The sequence below is a fragment of the Macrobrachium rosenbergii genome, chromosome 16 (assembly GCF_040412425.1).
Source record: "Macrobrachium rosenbergii isolate ZJJX-2024 chromosome 16, ASM4041242v1, whole genome shotgun sequence".
Taxonomy (NCBI): domain Eukaryota; kingdom Metazoa; phylum Arthropoda; class Malacostraca; order Decapoda; family Palaemonidae; genus Macrobrachium; species Macrobrachium rosenbergii.
In genome coordinates, this window is record NC_089756.1 from 29,419,593 (window position 1) to 29,433,017 (window position 13,425).

At 38.3% G+C, this 13,425-nt stretch overlaps 1 protein-coding gene across 4 annotated transcripts in view; it reads right to left on the reverse strand.

The window, feature by feature from the left end:
- LOC136847251 (monocarboxylate transporter 12-like) overlaps window positions 1-13,425 on the reverse strand; it is a 578,535-nt gene that overhangs the window by 334,761 nt on the left and 230,349 nt on the right. The window contains exon 1 of one of the 4 annotated variants that reach the window (XM_067118751.1): window positions 10,184-10,894. The exons of 2 other annotated variants lie outside the window; for them this stretch is intronic. The gene's annotated coding sequence lies outside the window, so the exon portion shown is untranslated. Of the gene's footprint in view, window positions 1-10,183; window positions 10,895-13,425 lie in introns of those variants that run through there. One more of the 4 variants, XM_067118755.1, reaches the window with a different exon arrangement.

Here is a 13,425-nt window from a genome sequence, read left to right on the forward strand (position 1 = left end):
TTCACGTCACCTTTATGAAAGTGTACATTCCAACGTACCTATTTGGCTATGGGAAATCACGTGCGAGAAAACACAATTCAGTCGAATTTAACGATGGATCCAGCATGTTAATTTACATTACACAAAAGAAAGGTCTTGCAACGTCGTGTGCTTGAAAAATCTTGCGGGTCATCCGGGTATTGATGACGCAACTTGAAAATCAAGGCCATCGAATAGTGCCATTTCTATTGCATGCTTGACAAACGCATTAACTACGGTCTTCTGAGCGCTTGTCACGATGCCAGTGAGAACTTTACAGTCAGTCTCGCCCTTACTACCATTCGTAGTCACGACTGACATAAAATAATTATTAAAAATTAAACGGACACTGTTAACTCTCTCTCTCTCTCTCTCTCTCTCTCTCTCTCTCTCTCACACACACACACACACACACACACACAAACACACACACACAATGAAAAAATATAAACATTCTCTAGAAAACCTTTTGTTTTATTTCAAGATGTGTAAATGTGTCACCTCGTGTATAATGCATCTTTGGTTACCAGGTCCAGTAATATTTTAAGAAAACGTCCTACTATACTGTAGGTTTACAGTGAAAAGTCTCTGGAAAGAGAATACGGTTCGCAGTATGTACTCTATAACGGACTTGTGAATACAATAAAGGAACCCATGTAGTAAAACGACAATGCACTGAATGGGCAGCAAAAGTTCATTCAGATACGAGAAAACTGTGAATAGGTTAGACCAGGACTGATAGAGTGTAATTTGTATAAAATCTTATAAAAGCTACAACTTCAAAAAGGAAGCATGCAAGAATGGTAATTTGAAGCAAACTCTATCAGAGATATTCCTGGTTTCCTTTTTGTCTTGAGAATCTCACCACAATACTAAGTGAGGAGTGGGTTCAGGATCAACTTACCAAATACAACCATAAGCTGTGGCGTCTTGTTAGCAGGTAGCTGTGTAACTTTGTTTTGTTACTTTTTTTTTACTTTTCATGTTATACATGGCGCCCACGTGCGTGTATTTTGCACAAAACATAGTGTTTTAAATAAATAAAAAAAAAATGAACATAACATGTCGTTGGTTGATGGATAGCCTATATATACTGCTTGCTAACAACATAACTTGTGGTTAGATGATGGCTATGTACTGCTTGCAAACAACATATTTGGTTAGATGATGGATATATATGATACTGCTTGCGAACAATGTATACGGTACTGCTTACGAACAACATAACATGTGGTTAGATGGATATATATACTGCTTGCGAACAGCATAACATGTGGTTAGATGATGGATAGCCTATATACTGCTTGCTAACAACATAACATGTGGTTAGACGATGGATATATACTGCTTGCTAACAACATAACGTGTGGTTAGACGATGGATATATACTGCTTGCTAACAACATAACGTGTGGTTAGACGATGGATATATACTGCTTGCGAACAACATAACATGAGATGAGATGATGGACATATATACTGCTTGCGAACAACGTAACATGTTGTAAGCTGATGGATACATGCTGCTTGCGAACAACGATCCTATAAAACCAAGGTATACACCCTCAAGTGCATTATGCTTCCCCTGGGGCCAACAGATTACTAAAAATATCCGAGCACTGATAACTTCTCAAGAGGAGCGAAACCGGATCATTTTGCCTCCTTTTTATTTCTGTTTTTCATTTATTTTTTTTTGTTTGGGTGCTTTAGAGAGTGTCCACTCATTTAGTTATCAACTCACTGTTTGACGTTTCATTCCTTTATTGACAAATGACTAATGGTTTCTAGCAAGCAAAAATTTTCAAGACAGTATCTGTTGGAACTGAATATTAGTGTTACTTAAGTTTGGAACTGTTAATGTCTCATTAATTAATTATAACAGCATAAAATGTAACAGCCATAAAACACTTTTATTCCGTAGTTTAGATTTTTACAGTTACCAAAGTTTATAATGCTCAGTTTTATGCATTCATCTAGCTTGCTTGAATAGAGACACAAAGTACTGAAAGTTAAAGAACCGGCTAGATATGGAATTCGTAATGTTAAATGCACAGTCTACTGCCGTCAATACATTCCATTCATAAATTTAGGAAAATCGACCCATCTAGTAAAAACATACTTGAAGGAAGCCTACAAAGGGGGAATCATGGTCGTTAAAACGAAAGCCATTTGCTTTTCATAAAACTCGCAACGTGTGTGTGTGTATATATATATTAGTATATATATGTATATATATATATATATATATATATATATATATATATATATGTATATACATATACTTATATAGTAACAATATATACATTTATATGTATATGTATATATATATAAATATATAATACCATATTATAACACAACTACCCAATTACCGAATATACTTTATGTTAGGGGTAACCTATGCAAATGACTAATAAAGGGAATTATATATGATAAGTACATCTGCCAAAGGAAAGATTCGATATTAAGCCTTTGGAGTTAGAAGTTCTGATGACGGTGACATCTTGATGGCTGAACGGATCCATCACCGTCATCTGTGTATCACGCCCAAAACATAATCTTGACCCGGTTCCCTTTGGGCTTCAGTTATTACCAAGGGAAAGTGAGCTGGATACCAAGGGGTGTGTGTGTGTGTGTGTGTGGTTTAATATTTGTGAAAATAAAATTCACGTGCACATTAAATGGTATGTCATATATATTCCAGGGTGACAGTATAAACGAACACACACACATATTGTATGTATGTATATATGTATGTATATATATATATATATATATATATATATATATATATATATATATATATATATATATTCAAACAAACATTTGCACACTATGTACATATATATAAAAGCAATATATATATATATATATATATATATATATATATATATATATATATATATACAGTATATATATATATAAACATACATACATACATATATATATATATATATATATATATATATATATATATATATATATATACATATACATAGTGTGCAAATGTTTGAGTGTGTGAGCCAAAGCTATACATTAAATGTCAATGTTAACGGACAACTCGGTTGCTTAATAAAAGGGTTCGTCTCTGCAGTCTCGCAGTTTCCACCCAAAAACAACAAGTATTTGGAACATGAAAAAGGGAAACGCCTTTGTTCCCTGAAATTCCATTTAGTATATTGGTACTGTAACCTAATAAAAGGTTGCCTCACTTTTGTGCGCACCTGTACAATCAGCCAATTAAATTTTGAAGCCTGGCAAGAGATGCTGAAGGAGACTGATGGCATTACGGCCAAAGGGTTTTGGCCTTTTTGGGAGTCTCGTTTTCGGAAGCGGGAGGGTTGGTCAGACCAGCCCCTCCTTCCCCTCCCTAATTGTCTGTCAAAATTGGTCTTGCAATAAATGGTGGAGGAGTGTGTGTGGTCGGAGGTGTTGTGTTGTCCTTTGTAAATTGGCTCATACTTTGTTCTTTTAATAAACGCAAACAAGGGAGGAATAGAAAGAGCGGGGTAGCCGTTTCAAAGGCAAATCTCGCCTACTACTAATGCTTCAAAACTACTGCAGTAAACTTAGGATTTAATTCTATGTAATCATTTTGTGAAGCAACTTGCCATTGTTCTTCATTATGAGATTGTTAGATCTCGACTCTCTCTCTCTCTCTCTCTCTCTCTCTCTCTCTCTCTCTCTCTCTCTCTCTCTCTCAACTGTGATCAACAGCAGCTCATTGACAATGACGTACTTCATTTACTTCATTTACATCTTAAGTAAACACAGGTACACTGAGGCTTCCATGCAAATGGCAAGTGATTGATTTATGAAATTTAGGCTATCAAGCCAAGCACCGCGGCACTTTCGACCATTCAGCTATTAAGAAATTGCAAAATGTGAGTTGGAGAGGTCGGAGAGCAAGAGAACGAGATCCAGAAAATAAGGAAATATCCAGAAAATAAGGAAATATCCAGAAAATAAAGGAAATAAAGTACAAGAATCTAAAGCTGGAACCCCGTCAGAAAACCCCCGTGCGTACTGGAGTAGGGTAACTGTCAGAGATGTTAAATATTAAGATTAAAGAAAGGAAGCGGGAACGGAGTAAAGTGAAAGGCTGAAAAAAAAAAGTGGATGCGGCTAAGCGTTTAGGGGACGCTGCAAACACCCTTTGTTGATTCCCACAGTGCACCTTGCTAGGCGCACTGACGGCATTACCACTCTACGGGGGAGTTTAGGGGAATCACACCTATTGAGTTCCTTTTTCGTCCGATGATCGCAGTCCAGAGCAGTGTCGCTTGCTCTGAGAGAGAGAGAGAGAGAGAGAGAGAGAGAGAGAGAGAGAGAGAGAGAGAGAGAGAGAGAGAGAGTCACATCTTCGTTACATTTTTCATGTCCGTAAATTAACGGAAGTTCACTGTAACCACTACCACACAAACTCCTAATTATTATTCCATATATATGGAATCATAATTAGCCTACATTTGTTAGAAATGTCTAAACAAGAAGCACGCGCGCGAGATACACAGAGAGAAAGAGTGGATGGAGCCTCCAATCACGAACATTAGCCTTTAGCGACGCCTCGACTAAGCCTACTACCTAGAGAGATGTGTCTGGTGCGCTGTGTATCAACCCGAGGCCGCTTCCCGACCATGCGTGACGTCATAAACACGTAGGCTAACTACCGTATTACAAGTGAAAATGTCCAACTTTTTCTTTCCAGATATCAATCACGGATTAGTCTGCTTCTAGTCTTAACTACAGAGGGAGAAGAAACAAGTACTAGAGAGGTTTTAAAAGAGAAACTGCTTCCTTGCAGATTAGATTCATCACTTCGTCTGGAATGTGTATCAAAAGCCTCTCCAAAAGGCTTCGTACAGTTTTCTCAATACATCTGACATCAGAGAAGAGTTAGGCTAATGCCGAATGGAAATTTTATTGACGAACGAGATTTCTTGAACAAATTTCAGTCACTTCAGGCTTAATTTTTTACTTGCTTTCAAAATTGAAAACTACGTCGCTTACGGGAAAGGAGAAACGCAAGAATGCTCTGAACTCGCTCAAGAAACTTGTTCACAATACTTGGGGTGATGACAGAAAAATCTCAACGTGGCTTTGTAAAGCAATTGAGTTATCCACAGTATTTTATGGATGTCAAATGCATGGGTCAGCGTCAGCATATGCTCTCAGGACCCTTGAATCAGATCATTAAAAAAACAAGTAAAAATGCGCCGAAGTTTCTTCGGCGCAGTCGAGCTTTCTGTACATCTTATCATCAAGGCCACCGAAAATAGATCTATCTTTCGGTGGTCTCGGTCTAATGCTGCATGAGCCGCGGTCCATGAAACTTTAGCCACGGCCCGGTGGTGGCCTATCCTATATCACTGCCAGAAGCACGATTATGGCTAACTTTACCCTTAAATAAAATAAAAACTGCTGAGGATAGAGGGCTGCAATTTGGTATGTTTGATGATTGGAGGGTGGATGATTAACATACCAATTTGCAGCCCTCTAGCCTTAGCAGTTTTTAAGATCTGAGGGCGGACAGAAAAGTGGGGACGGACAGACAAAGCCGGCACAATAGTATTCTTTCACAGAAAACTGAAAAGGCTCAGATTCCTCTTCAACAAATTACAAGTCGAATGAACGGAACCGCGACTCGGCACTCTCCCTACACTGTGAACTTGTAACTATTCGACGTGCAAGACAGATAGATTTAATCCAGCAATTCTCTTACCAAAAGACCGTTTGATCAAGGAGATATTCCCATAAATGATCCTCTCCTTTCCCAATTAGAGCTAACTGACTCACTGAGTCTCCTCACTTTATACAGCTTTCCGACCTTCAAGAATCTCCGCTTTCTTGCATAATAAAGGAAATAAGTCTGTTCACATTTATATATGCTACTTTCTACAGTGAGATGCATGTACACCTAAACATCATCAGCAACGTACATCAGATCACATAAGATGTGAATGCCCACATTACACGGTAAATACAGGTAGTTTCAAATCTGCAGCAGGTGCAAGATTTCCTGTCATATCACCCAGTAAAATGAATCCATTCTCTCTCCAGATCACAGCTTCTGTTTTACAGTAGAACAGTGTGCAATAAATTCGGCAGTCAAGGTTATGAAAAATATGCGACCGCAGAAACTGGAAATCTTCATTAACTCTAGCGGTGGTATCGAAGCCCTTCGGAGCTAAGGCCTTAAAAATTCTCTCGTAAAACCAACATAGTTTCCATTACATAACTTATGTGAATCTAGTGTAAATGTCGAGGTGTGATTGATCCCCGCCCATGTGAGCATTAATGGAAATGAAGATGCCGTTCGAGCAGCCTATGCATGAACTGCAATGACGGATAAAAAACAGCCCCTCCCGTCAGTGACTTTAAAACGTCACTAACATCTTTAATAACAGTTTACGGGATGTTCTGAAAAAATCGCTGGCTCTGTGTCATGATCAGTTACTGCCGCAGTGTTGGAGGGGTCTGGTGCGGTGGGAGGTTGAAACCAACATTCTTTGGAAGCTGTGTGCTTGTTCCATGTCAATAGGTGTCATCTACTGAAATAATAATAATAATAATAATAATAATAATAATAATAATAATAATAATAATAATAATAATAATAATAATAATAATGTCTCTGATAATAATGAAAATAGATCAAACCCATCACTTGATTATGATATTCGTCCAAAAAAGAAAAACATCGCGTTGAAGTTTAGTCTTTGTTTATGTTTTGACGGTCATCCCCAACGGGCTTGTACTAAACACGCCGCAAAGGTGGATCATTCCGGTGTAACAGTCTGTATTTCCCCCTGTCCGAAATTCCCCCCCCCCCCCGGGGGATATATGGCCCAGGATGTATTTCCCCCTGCAGGAATTTCGTCCCAGGATAATATGCTACACCGGGTTTATAAACCCTTGGGGCTCACTATCTATAAAAAAAAAAAGTCTTGGACACAAATCAATTGGGGAAATTTTGTCAGAACCTTCAACAATTTCAATCTACCCATTACATACTAGTATTAAGAGACAAATCCTTGTAGCTAGCCCAATAAGGGCCAAGTGTTTGGTGCTGCGGCGTTAATAAATTTGAACTGTTTTTATGCTATATTCAGTACAGGGTATGTTTTAAATCCGATGATGATTGTTCCGCGGAAAATGAAATACGCCAAGAAAAATAATAAAGCATGCTATATATTATGACAATTGAAATTTTTTTAATAATAATAATAATAAATAATATGACAATTGAACATTTTTAATAAATTGTAAGGATTAATAATAATAATAATAATAATAATAATAATAATTTGACAACTGAAAATGTTTTTCATAAACTGTCAGGAATAATAATAATAATAATAATAATAATAATAATAATAATAATTTGACAATTGAAAATATTTTTAATAAATTGTCAGATATAATAATAATAATAATAATAATAATAATAATAATAATAATAACAACAACAATAATAATAAAACTGGAATATCTATTAACAAGTCATCTGTCTGTCTGAAAGAAAGTTCACTTTGACGCGGACTGTGAAACCAAGTGATGTCTCACCCCAGCACTTACAATACTGAGTTCAAATTCAATCTTCTGTGCAGTGATAAACTGCAAGAGAAATTGGGGAAAGATCGGTATCTAGACGCCGATGATTATTTTGGAACCTTCTACCTATTCCTGGCGCATAATTATTATCCAGGAGGGGAGAAAAAAAAAAAAACTGATTCTACATGCACTCAAAACGTAATAGGTGACGCTATCCCACTCACCGAATAATAATAATAATAATAATAATAATAATAATAATAATAATAATAATAATAATACACATATGCAAACATGACTCCTAACTCATATATCCTTCATATATATTTCTTGTGCAAATTATTAAACTCGGCTGGATTTCAACCCATTATTTGAGGTGCAGCACTGAAATATTTTCACGTGGCTACTTCCCGCCGCGTACGATGCAAATTTCCTTTTAGCCGGCCAATCTACTTGTTAACTGCTCTTTGGATGCCAATCATATCCTTGTTTCTTGTAGTTTATTTCACATATTTTGTGGATTGAAAAATAGCATGTTTTGTCATCTGTCTTTGCTCATCTTTTGTAATGAAACAAACATTCAAAAGGGACATAGGCTATATGATGAATTTATGTTTTCATCATATTCCTCTACAACAGTGGTTCTTAACTATTTTGAAATGGTGAGCCTTGTAAAACGGGAAGATAAAACAAAATGATAGGAAGACCATGGTTTATCGAAAATGCCATGAACAAAAACCTTGAAAAGTTCCACGTAGCTAATGGCTAATCCAAATATATGAAAATAAATTATATTCTCCCGAACCCTTTGTGACCTCTTGAGAAACCCCAAACGACCCCCATGTTAAGAACCGCTGCTCTACAACTTCTTCCTTCCCCTTCGAAATTACTAACCGAATGTCACCCTAAACATTAGGCCTACGCCGAGGCATTCATGAACATGGTCCCTTATAAGCCTACTACCACAATCACCGCGATTGACAGTTATTACAACTGTTTTTTTTTTCTTTCGCTCGGGCATACGATTGTACCTGCAATTTTCTTCTTTCAGAGCGAAGAGATAATACCTGGATGTACAGTGAGACACTAGGCAATTCAAACATCGTACTAACAATCTTATTAAATCTTTCATCCTGGGGAAACTAAAAACTATTCTACTCCTTTTTTAAGATCAAGCAGCCTTGAAACTAAAAACTATTATACTCCTTCTCTCAGATCAGGTAGCCTATGTTGTATGCTGAAATAGTTTTCAATCTCGATGAAGAAATATACAGTTTCTTAAGATTTTATTCACGTCCGCATTTGTTCTGACCTTGGCCAAAATAGTCCACTCAATGCGAGAAATGAATGAAATTATCAAAAACTTCCGTAAATGCTTTTAATGTCTTGACTGTAAATGTGTAGCAACCTATTATCAGCACGAGAAGAGAAAACGACTTACAATAACATGTACATATCTATGTACGCTCGCAAAATAGTTGAATATTAATGTCATTCTTTGGTTCCTTCCTTACTTCCTTCTGTTTACAATTTCATTTATTGTTTAAAATAGGATACTGTCACAACTGTAATATGATCACAGACCAAAATATTTCACGTATGCATATTCTAGAAATTCCGTGTTAGTTTTATATGCATAATTTTTCTGATAATCAGATATGTTTGCTCTTATTACTTTGGACTATCCATGACACAAGTCCGAAACCTCACGCATAAATCATCACACCTATCATACTACTTTATTATAAACAATGTCTCAAATACTATTCAATTGAAAACGTTAAGTATCACTTATTTCAAATTATATTTTATATCATTATTATATAAAACTTATAGTCATTATTATATTTGTATTCATTATTATATTATTTTAGCACTTCTTCAGACCCTTGCCTTTAGTACAGCGTAAAGAAGCATTCTCACTACGGTCACCACCAGAACTATAATGGACATTGTACTTGATGCTGATCAGTGATCCGGTGAAGGAGATCCAAAATTAACGAAGCGAACCGGTTACCAAGAATCGTACATTCAAGGAAAGCTCTCGAGCCACTCATGTTATTTATATCTAACAGCACACGAATGAAGACAGACTACTGGAGCCTTTTAGATGCAACAACTGCATTTTCGGATAAATAAACCTGGAACATGAGACGCCTAAATCATTCCGTATGTTGTTTGGTCATGAAATCACACCTGTATGTACCTGTTCAAAAGCTGATACTACGTTTTAGAACAAATTACGCATTTAACTGCTGATATAAGCTGATAATTGTCAAACAGTAGATGAATTCGTCCTAAGCAATAGTCTAGTTATGTTTGTTCTTCCCGAAAGAAAAAAAAATATCAGTGGCTACGTCCTGTTTCTATAATTAATTTACTCCAATTGTATTTTGCATCGTACAGGCCTAACATAAAAAACAGCATTGCAGATTATTATGACAACTAAAACTAAGCAAACTATTTACTGAGTTGAACAACTGATTGGATTCGGCGCCAACTGGTTGATTCGTACTCTTCCCTGTTCATTACCTTTCTATAAGTGAAAATTCCTATAATTCATGGCTGGGGAAAGTACACTGCAAATACAGTGAACACCTGAAGCCGAGTCTTACCTTGAAAGAAAAAAACGTCTCTTCATTCCCAGCGGACTGAAGGGTGATAAATGGGGAAAATGTGCTCATTTTCACCCACACGGCAGAAGTCTTCAACGCAACATAGAGCTCAGAGAAAAGGCAGGAATAACCTTCCCTTTCACGTATTCTCCGGCCCTTTTCATTTTCGGTGAAGTTAACCACGTGACCCTGGAGGAGCAATGACCATAAAACAACAGAGCGTGCCCTCAGCCAGGTCAAGCACTAGAGCAAACCCAGATGAACTCCCACGGCGCTTCTTGCGAAAGCCTTTTACTCAGGATCGTTGGCAAAGCTCAGCTGGAACTGACGCCCTTCTTGGGCCTGACAGACCATACATACATTCTGGCAAATATTCACAGCACATAAATATGACTCTTTTCATATCATCACTGGTTGGAATAACAAAAGTGTTCACGAAAACCTTTCACATCACCGACTGCCACACTTGCGATACGGCCGGCTAAATTTGGCAACGCACTGACCCATACGATTCGTTCCCGTCGATATGGACGCTCGAATATGACACTAGGAGACATTTTTTCAATCACATGGCAAGAGGTGCGAGGTGATAAAGAAGCACACTCATCCCTCCTTCACTTCTTGAATAACACTGAGCGAAGCGAGGGAGGGACCGTGGACGAGGGAGGTACGCAAGCCACAAGGAACAGCTCTTCCTCCCGCAATGGTTGATGCCCGGTATGGGGATGACGGGGGAGGGGGAAGGGAGCTCCTAGGAGAGGCAGTTAACAACCATGGCAACCCACCCCATTCCCCCCGACGGACAGCCTCTACAGCACCCACCCACTCAAGTGAAACGACCTCTGAAGGTATTCGACTTCTTTCACGGCGTTTTCGAGTATTTGGTGGAGATAATAGCATGAAGAGGTCCAGCTTAATGGCGGAGAAGACGCCAGCAAGGGCACTTACTTAACCAAAGTCGCCGAGCGCCAAGTTCCTCCAGCAGTTGAAATCAGTGCAATCGATCATTTCTGAAGTCAGCCACCCACACGCAATAGCCTCTGGCGATGGCCTGCCCATGGAAATTTTACCGAGATCGAGCTTAGCAGCCGTGTTGAAATTGCACACAACTTTACCTTCGAGAAAGCTATAGCGTTAACGCAATGCGGTACAACACAAGTCTAGCAAAACGCACCCCAGAAAAACGTCAGTGCTTACAGGTATACAGCTTACAGTTCTTACAACTACTTCTGTTACAAATAATATTAAAGATGACAATAATGAGAACTGAGCACGCCAACTGAGTTAATGTGTATCTAACCATAAATTTATTCTCGTGTGACAACAGTAGTCTGTGGGTAATGAAACTCACGCTTAGACCTGCCGTCGTCAAGCCCAGGGCCAATTTTCCTCAACCACGTGCCCCTTTATAAGTAATACAGTGAAAATACCGTAAGGAGAATTTATCGGCTAAACAATATTGCCTGAATTTTGTACCGTATGGGTACAAGAGCGATGGAAGTTGAAGCAGGGGTCCCTCCCTCGATAGAATCTCAAAAGGTGGTGAGCTCAAATGCTATAATACAGTAGTCCCATAACGAGTTGATTGTGGCGTTCAGACGCGATCTGCAGTCGTTTTCCCGCTTACATGAGGCACCTGTCGAAAAATACGACTGTTTTAAAAGAGGATGTACATATACTGTCTTACTCCCGTGTGGGGGCTAGTGCCGTCAGCGCACCTCATGGGGTGCACTGTAGGCATTACTTAAGATTCTTTGCAGCGTCCCTCGGCCCCTAGGTGCAACCCCTTTCGTTACTTTTACTGTACCTCCATTCATGTTCTTTCTTCCATCTTACTCTCTACCCTCTCCTAACAATTGATTCATAGTGCAACTGCTTTGAGGTTTTCCTCCTGTTACACCTCTCAAGCCTTTTACTGTCAGTTTCCATTTCAGCGCTGAATGACATAAGTCCCAGTGCTTGGCCCTAGGCCTAAATTCTATATTCAATTTAATTCAATGTCCTGTCTTAAACTAAATAAGAAGATGGAGATAGAAAAATAAGCAAGAGGTCACAAAAAGAGGAAAACAGATATATCTGAATACCCAAATGGAGGGGAGAGAAAGACATAATGAAAAAGACCCTTGAGTATATAAAACAATTTACGTTGCATTTAAAGATCGATTTAACCTACTTGCAACGTCGTTACCATGTTGAATGGATATTTAAGTTTCACAGAAACGAAATATTCAACCATAAGCCCCTCCAAAGAATGCGCTTTTATGAGGAGTTTGAAATCTTTGAGAGAGAGAGAGAGAGAGAGAGAGAGAGAGAGAGAGAGAGAGAGAGAGAGAGGTTTACCAAGCAACCGTCTAACAGTTAAATACACATTTTTGTAAACCCTTAGTCTACAGTGCGGGAGAGAGAGATTTTTACAAAGCAACTGTCTTACAGTTAAATACACATTTTTGTAAACCCTTAGCCTACAGTAAGAGAGAGAGAGAGAGAGAGAGAGAGAGAGAGAGAGAGAGGGGGGGTTTACAAAGCAACTCTCTTACAGTTAAATACACATTTTGTAGACCCTTAGCCTACAGTACGAGAGAGAGAGACTTTTACAAAGCAACTGTCTTACAGCTAAATACACAGTTTGTAAACACTTAGCCAACAGAACGAGAGAGAGAGAGAGAGAGAGAGAATGATTTTCATAAAAATGTGTTAAATGTGCACTTCAACAGCGAGTCTAGTCACACTCTTACCACTGCTGTGCTTCAGCATCTTGAACAGTCCTATCAACTGCTGGTGTCCTTACTACATTATAAAGCCGCTTAATTCTCCTCCTTTCATTCCCAACGGTCACTTTTACGAGGATCCTCAAACTTGTATATTATTGAGGACTGTTTCGGTTCCACCGTTTGTATGAGAGACAGATTTAAAATGTCCACGCCTACCAACTCGGGACTGCATTCACTTCTGACAACAAATTTCCATTTGCATCTTTTATTCCCAGATCCATTTCCTCTCTGACATTTCTCTCTTCATTTTCTTCGCTGCTGATCGACTTATTTGCCCCTGAGGTATTTGGTCATATTCACCTTTCTCTCTCTCATATATATATTACATATATATAATGTGTCCGGATTCCACAACAAGCCGTATGTCCCGTTGCTAGGTAACCAATTGGTTCTTAGCCACGTAAAATAAATCTAATCCTTCAGGGCCAGCCATCTCTAGGAAAGCTGTTAATCAGCTCAGTGGTCTGGTTA